The sequence below is a fragment of the Lepisma saccharinum genome, chromosome 6 (genome assembly GCF_977018435.1).
Source record: "Lepisma saccharinum chromosome 6, izLepSacc3.1, whole genome shotgun sequence".
NCBI classification, from domain to species: domain Eukaryota; kingdom Metazoa; phylum Arthropoda; class Insecta; order Zygentoma; family Lepismatidae; genus Lepisma; species Lepisma saccharinum.
Genome location: NC_139234.1, coordinates 81,204,642 through 81,214,943, shown reverse-complemented (window position 1 = coordinate 81,214,943; position 10,302 = coordinate 81,204,642).

Genomic DNA, 10,302 nt, shown 5'->3' with positions numbered 1-10,302 from the left:
TTTTCTGGGTGTGGCCAAGGACTATAAAAGCCCTCTAGCTCTAATCTCCCCCGATACTATCATTATGACCAGCGCCCACAGTGGCCGGATGGAAACTCCCGTTTGCAACCTCCACTTTTTTCATCATCAGCGTCACGACGCGGCCGCGTGGAGCAAGGAGAACGCCAAGAAGGTGTCCGCTGCACCAGGTGTTCTTACCCCTATCACACAGCAGACGTATGCCATGTTAGTGACAGTGATTTAAACTCCCAATAGCTACTTAGGGAGGAGACTTCCAGGTAGCCCCGATTGTTAAATGTCTTTCAGTAAAAACTTACACCAACGCGGAGTTGATTTATATCAATGTCCTGCAGGAACGTAAGCCTTATAAGTTCCTTTTGAACACTGGTTCACAAATCTCCAGAATTGGGCCTAAGGACGTTTCAGACAGTGAAAATCATTTTAACAGAGGTACAATTATTAAAGGCATAACCAACTTGCTATTAAGGAAATTTCTTTGTTGACTTTTTCTATCAATGGATACACCTTTCGCCATCCCTTTAGGATTATTCCGAATTTTGAACAGGAAACTATTCTGGGAAACGACTTTTTAACCAATCAGAGGGCTAACTTGGACTTCCACACTAACAGACTCGCTTTATATCGTACCGTGTCCCCAGTCAAGTCGAGTATTCGGGCGAACACCCAGAGAGCCTTAGACGTTTCTGTAAAACTGGCGCACTTGTTCAGGGCTAATCTCATTCCCGAATTTGTAGCGGCGAGAAAGATAAGAGTCAAACCCCGTGCCCCTCTTCGTATTCCAGTGAACTTGGTGAACGCGGTTGACAGTTCGGACAAGTTATTGGAACCTAACGTGTCCTTTCATCAAAAGACTGAGTTGTTGATACCCAGGATTGCGTGCACATCGGCAAGCGTGCACATCCTCACAATCCGATTTTCGTGCTCATCCGCACAGTACTTTTACTTTGCAGTGTCATCGTGCTCATCCGCACACACCCAGCGGCCACCTGGTGCTCACCTGGCCTCACGACCTTGGGGGGAAGGTCAGAAGGGCAGCGACTGCCTTTAAAAGGCGAAACTGTGATATTGAAATTACATTATCGCGTTGAGTGCAATGGAAGTAGTGTAATGATGATATTATAAACTCGAGAAAGTATGAACCCCCCTCAGGCAGATTTGGCTACACTTAAAACAAGCTCAACATGCCCATATGAGCTTTTTGCTCAAGTGTGGAACCCTGTCTAATCCAAGATTTTTGTAAAAATGCCCTCGGGAATTTCCTGTGAAAGTATGACCCCCCTCAGAATGATTTGACTACACTTACAAAAGGCACTTCTGTGAGATTGTAGTCCATAAGCTTGTTAAAAATAAGCCCCTCTTGATATTGTTTTTGGCTACACTTAAAACTAGAGCAAACGTATTAACACACCCACACCCACCCACACACACACACACACCCACACCCACCCACACACACACACACCCACCCACACACACACACCCACACACACACACCCACACAAGTAGTATAATTGATGCTATTATAAACTCAACTTATAAGTGTAGAAAAGAAGAGCTGAAATGATTAAACAGCCCGATTTGCCTACACTTAAAATTATGTCAAGAGGGGGCATATAGCCCAATTGGCCATGTGTGTACATATTTAAATCTAAAGAATTTTGAATTCTAGTGTAGAAAAGAAGAATCCCCCTCAGACAGATTTGCCCATGTGTGTAAAAGCTACATCTCTCAGTTTGTTGTCCATAAACTTGTCAAAAATATGCCCCTCTTGATATTGTTTTGGCTACACTTAAAAACTAAGGCAAAAAGCCACACACACCCACCTACACACCTACACACACACACACACACACACACACACACAGCACATTGTTGAACCCAACTGATATTTTTTATTAAGTATAGAGTTTTGATTTGAACCCCAAGAAATTTTATATAAATACCAAAGCCAAAAATATTCACACACATATACACACACACACACTAAATATACAAAACACACTGTTGAACCCAACTGATATTTTTTATTAAGCATAGAATTTTGAATTGAAGCCCAGGAAATTTTATATAATAAACAACAACAAAAATGCCGAATCAAAAATATTGTAATCAATGCAATGAGAATATATCCAGCCCCAATTGGGTTAAGCACCAAAAGAATTGTAATCCAGATAAAAGCAGAATTTTCACAAAAACATGCCCAAAATGCTATAGAAAATATAACATGAAATATTTCACTTATGCTTGTTCTGCACAGTCATCAACATTTCCAAACACCTGTATAACTTAGATTGCAAGGCCATATTTTGTAATTTTCTAGACCAGGAGCTAGACCCTATGCACCAGAAACAGGCCATAAAATGCCTCTCCACAAATTATGTGAGCATCATGGAGCACACAATACACTTTACAATTTTGAGAATCTCAATTTAAATTCAGGAACAAGAGATTTGGATTTGATGTACCTGGAAATATCCCCTTTTTCAAAAAATGTTTGCATCTTGAATCAACCTGCAAACAATATTACATGTTAGGCTGGGCTATCTCAACAGCAGAGGCATGCAGCTTAGTGGTTTCCCGCACTCACACTCTGTAAATATATTCCATGATTTTATTATCCTATTAAAGCACCCAATGCTGCAATTTTTAAATTTTTGCTGAAGAAGATACATGATTATCTCAGTCATGTTCAACATCTGAGAATTGTATGCATCAAAATATTGCAGGTGATGATTGAAATCTGCACCACTATACAACATTCCACTATCTGTTGTGACAAATTCTGACCTATGGAACCTGTCCAGATGCATCATCAAAAATCTAAAATATTTCCAGTTTGAGCTCTGATTGGGAAGAATCTCAAAATCATAGAATCTCCCCACACTTGCATGATTTGAAAACCATCCTCCATAATAGGAAAAATCAATATAATAATAAAAAAAACAACAAACTGTCCCACAATTCTCCTTCAAGAATTATACTTGTGGCACTCAAAATCAGTGATGTATTTCAAGTTTAGATAATTGAATTTTTGTGTGCTGTTCAGGGCCCAGCGGAACTCTGTTTCATTATTGATTGAAAATAAATCATACTCTGAGAGTGTTGAGAATCTAATTTTGAAATCAGGAAGAAGAGATTCAGATCTAATATATTTTGCAACATCTCTTCTGTCAAAAAATGACATGAGCATTGATCCTATTGTGCACCTACACAATTGTGGAGAGCAATCATGTAGATATAAACAGAAATTGTACATGGCTCTGTGTACCTCCCGATCAGAATTTGAGGTTGAGATTTGAAGATTGTAAAAAATTGCAGTTTAAAGGTTCAAAATATCTCAAATCATGAAATTTTATCTTCAAACTCAGCAAATACAGAATAATCTCATTTGCATTTATGACCCCTGAGATATATTTTTCCCTTCTAACAAAATCCGCACCAGAAAACACCAAGCCTGTATCTGTGGTTACAAATTCAAAATCATCATAGGATTTCAAATAAGTATCATAATTTAAATGTTTCCAGTTCTCAGATATGTCAAATGGGATATGAAAACAATACATTGATTCAAAATATTTTGTTGTGAACCAATAATTTTTTCTGTAACAATCATAAAAACCTACAAACAGCCCAACAATTCTCCTGTGCAACAGATATATGTATTTTTCCTTCTTGTCCAACAATCCCAGATGTATGCATCGAAATTCATGGTCACTGTCAAGCACCCACCTAAATTCTGTCTCATTTCTAACTGCAAACTCATCATATTCACATAAATCGGAAAATGCAAGCTTGAACCTTTCCAACAGTGATTCCGATTGTATATATTGTGACAAATTTCTTCTCTCAAAAAACATTGCAACAAGTGCTGTGTGTTATCCTTCTAAAACAATGACACATTCAAAAATGCAATGCTGTAATTTTTTAAGAGCATGCCCAACACTATGCTTAATAATATTGTTCCTTTGTTGCTGATAATCCCGATTTATTTCCAAATCACACTGCCCGGGATACATGTTTGCTGAACAATATTGCAAAATTGGAACTGTAGCAACTATGTATGTATTATTGGGAGCTTAGATAATTGTTCCCCACACCTGCATGTTTCATTCCAAGAGGTTTTGTCTAGGCACAGTGCAAGGCACATACTGCTGCAATTTCTGAATTTTTGCCTCAGAAAATACAGAACAAGCTTATTCAGGCATTTGTGCTTTATATACCCAACAATATCCGGGTGGAAATCATCTGCACTGAACAAGTGCCCATCATCTGTGGTCACAAATTCAATATTCCTATTAAACAGATTGGGATTGGAAATTATTCTGTTCAAAAATTTAAAATTCACCCAATTTAAGCTCTGATCAGCCATGAGCTCTAAATCATAATCTTCATACCCATCACAACAATTGCTGTACCAACATTCATCAAACAATTTCAACCTGCAGAAATAATAATAGCTCCCAGTGTGGTGATGCACAAACAATCAACAAATTCTCTTAAACTTGTTGTACATAAATTTTTCAAACTTGCTGATGCTCTTCAGTGACAAGTATTGAAAATTCTTGTCACTATCAAGCACCCAGTGCATTTCAGTCTCATTCTGAACTGTAAACAGGTCATACTCGGACAGGTTCAGGAACCTAAGCCTAAAATCCCCAACCAGTGTTTTAGATTTAATGTATTTTGAAATTGATCTCCTGTCAAAAAAATTCTGCATTATGACAGGCACAATGGCAGTGTGAACAATTCCCTGCCGCATTGGCATGTATTTTGTATGTTGTGTGCTTCAAGTGACAGGCATATGCATTCATGCTCACAGTTTTTAAATTTTTGCCTAAACATAAACATGAGAATTTCATTGAAGTTTGTATGTTTTAAAAATTTGCTCATGCCTGGCTTAAAATCTTCAGGTAGGTATAAATTGCCCTCATCTGTAATGACATATTCAAGAGGATTCAGGTCCACATAAACTCTGTTTGAGATTTTATAATGGACCCAGTTTAGACTCTGCGGCATAATTATGTCCATTCTGTGCACAAAACAATTCTTATTGCAATTGTTGTACCAGTAATCATCATACATTGCAAATCCACAATGCCAATGATAACACTCTACAGAATAATGCACAAAAAATCCAACAATTCTTTTGCATGTATTGAACATGGATATTTCAAATCTTGTCAGGGATTTCAGGGACAGGTAGTGAAAAGCAAAATCACTTGAAAGCACCCACTGCATCTCAGTTTCATTCTGCACAGAGAACAGGTCATGCTCAGAGAGTCCAGAGAACCTATGCCTGAAATCCCCAACAAGTGATTCTGATTTTTTATATTTGTAAATAGATCTTCTGTCAAAAAATTCCATACTTTTGATTCAATCCTCTCTCCCACTGCTCTGCTTTCCCTGCTGTTTCTGCTCTCTCTCTGCTGTTTCTGCTCTATCTGAAATTAAATTTTTAATCTAGATAATTGTTTCCCACAATTGCATGTTCCGCTGAGATTGTTCCCACCTAGAATCTTTGCAATGCAATCAGAGTCACAGTGTTTGAATTTTTCTCTTATGAAATACATAATAATCTCATTCAAGTATATATGCTTAGAGTACCACACACAATCAGGATCAAAATCATCCCCACTGTACAAGTGGCCACTGTCTGTTGTAACAAATTCAATATTATGATTTGTAGATATCCTGAATTTGTAATGCATCCAATTCAAGCTTGGGTATGAAACAATATCCATCCTATGCTCTGCAAACAAATTATAGCAATTACTCAACCAATGATTATTGAATATTTTAAGCATGAAATAATAACCATAATTATCTGTGTAAAAATTCACAAAAAATCCAGCAATTCTGCCACACTTGTTGTAAACAATTTTTTCAAACTTGCTTATATGTTTGAGGCACAGGTAGTGAAAGGGCAAGGCACTGTCAAGCACCCATTGTATCTCTGTTTCATTGCAAACTGCAAACAGGTCATACTCAGAGAATCCAGATAATCTAATTCTGATATTTTCCACCATTGTTCCTATATAAACGTTTCAACGTATGTTGAACATACATTGGGTGCCCCCTCTTGACATAATTTTAAGTGTAGGCAAATCGGGCTGTTTAATCATTTCAGCTCTTCTTTTCTACACTTATAAGTTGAGTTTATAATAGCATCAATTATACTACTTGTGTGGGTGTGTGTGTGTGGGTGGGTGTGGGTGTGTGTGTGTGTGTGTGTGTGTGTGTGTGTGGGTGTGGGTGTGGGTGTGTGTGGGTGTGTTAATACGTTTGCTCTAGTTTTAAGTGTAGCCAAAAACAATATCAAGAGGGGCTTATTTTTAACAAGCGTATGGACTACAATCTCACAGAAGTGCCTTTTGTAAGTGTAGTCAAATCATTCTGAGGGGGGTCATACTTTCACAGGAAATTCCCGAGGGCATTTTTACAAAAATCTTGGATTAGACAGGGTTCCACACTTGAGCAAAAAGCTCATATGGGCATGTTGAGCTTGTTTTAAGTGTAGCCAAATCTGCCTGAGGGGGGTTCATACTTTCTCGAGTTTATAATATCATCAATTACACTACTAATGGAGTTCACAACATCTGTTGCTGCATGAAGGATTTCAGTATCATTGGCAAAGGAAGAATCGGGATTCTACTACATGGTAATTAAAAATTTCTCAACCGCTTGTAATTATATTCTATGTTGATTTTGATCTTCGTTGTAATTATTTTCTAGCTTCGAGTTGTGTCGAAGTGAAGGAAGTCGAAGTGTCCTCGCAAAGTGAAGACGATGGACGAAACTGTAGTTTTGGAGAGAGATCACACATGTATGCCAAACGTCGCTGCTTGCGAGATACGAAAACGACTCGCAAATTGCAAGAGAAGGGCAGAGGAAGATATATTTACACCTGTATGCCAGATTTTTAAAGACCAAGGTTTAGATTTGGTGACAACGATTCCGCTGTACAGCTATAAGAAAGGGTATTTCAACAAAGCAAGAAGGAAATTTCTCGGCCTTAAACAGAACACATCAACGGCTAACAACATATCTTTCCTTAACGATATTGTTGACTTGTAAGTAAAAATGAGGACGTGTATTTGAAAACGAAATATTACGGATACAGGATGTTCTCGTCGATTTGGAATGCAGACCTTACAAATTCCATTACTTGCCTTATCCGTGGAAAGGTACCAGCCTGACAGTCGGATCTGAATCAACAGGTATTGGAATTTGTATAGCGAAACAACGGAACCGATCTGAGAAGATCGGAAGGAAATTTCAAGATGAGTTTTGGATTTGATTTGAGTGAGTCAACATCGTGGAAGAAAGAGCGCAGGTATGTACCTGGAGAACGGAGGCGTCACTCCGAATTTATAAAGGTCTGAGCCTATTTACACAACCTCTCGCTAGCCCCTTAATTAAATTAACAAATAAAGGAAGGAGGAAACAATATTCTCCGATTTGAAGATGGATCCTCATTTTTGCAATACGACAGATTGGAAGAAGAGAAACGAATTATGTGTTTCGGTTACGAGGTTTGAGGCAAGCTCTGACAAACAGCGAAAGAGTAGTTCAAATTTGAGAAAATATGGTGACTTGAGAAATGTCTGAGAAGTTTAGTGTATGTGCATAACTGAAGTAGGTAATGTAATTTGTGTAAATACTTTAGGGCAACCCATTGGCATGTAATCTTTTCAACAAAGTACTTGCAGTTAATACGGAATAAACTCGACAAGGCTTCTATCGAAGCCACCTAGGGGTATGGATCGAATGCGATGTGAATATGTAATCATTGCCTTTTCTCCATGCTCTTCAGCGGCATGTATTGTCGTCTAAATTTTGCATGTATATGTTTCCTTACGCTGTGTAAACAAGCCTCCATGTCCCCAAGGCCTTGAGGCCAGGTGTGTACCAGGTAGCCGCTGGGTGCGTGGGGATGAGCATGATAACACTGCAAGATAGAAATACTGTGCAGATGAGCACGAAAATCGGATTGTGCGGATGTGCACGCGTGCCGATGTGCACGTCCGCAAACAAAACTTATATCGATTAGCAATTCATTGACACATAAAATAACCACCCCAAAAGCACGCGCATTGGCACAGCCGATTCATGGAAACTTTCGCCTCCAGGGGAAAGTTCTGGTGAATGTGGCGGAGAAAGTTCTTCGCATGCACATGTGAATATCACCGAAGAACCGGGAATTCAAGTCAGGCATCCCCGCATGACAGACAGTTTGACATAAATCCACAGCTCGAGCCAAATAAAAAACAACAGTTATTACAGCTCTTACATAAATACTCTCATGTATTTTCATATTCGGAGCAAGACGTGGGCCGAGCTACGAATTATACACATCGGATATGACTCAAAGAGGATGTGGTTTTTCGATATAAACCGTATCCAGTCCCGATCCGCTTACGAAAGGACTTGCACGATCACCTTGACAGCCTCCTACGACAGGGCATTATTAGTGACTCAACGTCTCCTTTCAATTTTCCTGTTTTCTTGTTCGTAAATCCAATGGAAAATACCGTCTTGTCCACGATTTGCGTCTTCAGAATATGAATACCGTGTTTGACGCGATCGTTATAAATGATTTAATTGAGACCCTATACTCGATGGGCAGTAAACGATTTTATTGATCGATGGATCTACGTAGTGGCTTCTTTCAGCTACCCTTGTCTGAAGATTCTAAGCCTTATACAGCCTTTACAATCCATGGAAAAGGCCATTGATTGATTTGGTGTGTAAAGTCCAATTTATGCAAAGTAAGGCTAATCGGGACTGGGCCTTCAGTTTAAAGTGGGATCCGAACCACTATATGCCTCCACCAGATATCGAATCCGGAATCCCTTAATTACAAGGCGACGACGCAACCACTAAGCCATCGGGGAGGCCTAGAACACTCTCGAACAATTATATAAGCGTTTAGAAGCAGCCGGACTAAAATTAGTGTAAATTTACTTACTTTCAAATGCTTTCCCTTGAGAACCTAGTTGGTCGTTTTGGCTATCAGATTTCAGATAAAATAATTGATTCGATCACACACTATACACAACCCAAGACCGTACGTCAAGTATGCCGCTTTCTGGGTTTGACATCCTACGTCAGGTGGTTTATTAAAGCCTATTCAGACACCGTCGCGCCACTGCAGGCACTAGTAGGAAAAATAAACGTCTCAAATGGGATCAACCTCAACAAGACGCTTTTGAAGCTTTAAAGAAAGCTTTTATTACGGTCCCTGTTCATTTGCCTTACAACCCGGACAAGGAAACACATGTCTATATGGACACCAGCACGTCTGCTATTACCGGAATTTTGATACAGCAAAATTTGGCAGGAGAGTGGCTACCTCTTACCTATGCATCAAGAAAGTTGAAAGATCACGAGACTACACTCGGGATCATTGAACTCGAACTTCTCGCGGATCTTTATGCTTTTAGGAGTTTCCGTTTTTATATTCTCGGACGCCATCTTGTTCTCACGCGATACGGAAATCGAACACACAGACGACAGCCCAGAATCGGAAGACGGTAAGGTTTTTGTTTGCATGACAAGACCATTGATATCGCATAGCATCAGAGAGCATATGACAATTTTGGCGCCATTATTCTAATCTTAAGAGGATCCGGAAAGAGCAGGAAATCCAGCACCCCACTCCCTCCAGAGGCAGGCATGGAACTATGCCATTGAGAATGTTTTACTATACCGTCTTCATAAAATAGCCTGTGGTACACAGAAACTTCTGTGTATACCTAACGGTTTGCGTGACACGGTGATGGATTTCTTACATTCACTCCCTACCGATGGGCAGACCTTGGATTGTTGTTTTCAAGCCTTAACGAGGAACTCTAGTAGCAACCCTGCCACGCGCCCCTGGTAGTTATGTCAGAGCAAGCGTTTGCAGTGTTGGGTTGCATACGTACAGGATCCAATAAAATTCATATGCGAGCGCCATGTTCACCGTACACCAACCACGTTACATCTTTAAACCATGAAAACTAGAGAGGCCAAAGTAGCTATCGGTATTGGGGCCTTCCTGATGGCGTAGTGGTAGTGTCGTTACATTGTAATCAAGGTGTCCTGGATTTGATACCCGGTGGAGACCCACACTGGTTCGGATCCCACTTTAAACCGTAGGTCCAGTCCAGATTACTTTCTGTGCATAAAGTGGACTTAAAACAACAATTCAATCAAAGCTCTCTGTATCTCCCAATATAGGCATTTATTGGTATAATTAGATATTTTTACCAATCCAACATCTCTACAAATAGTCTGTAA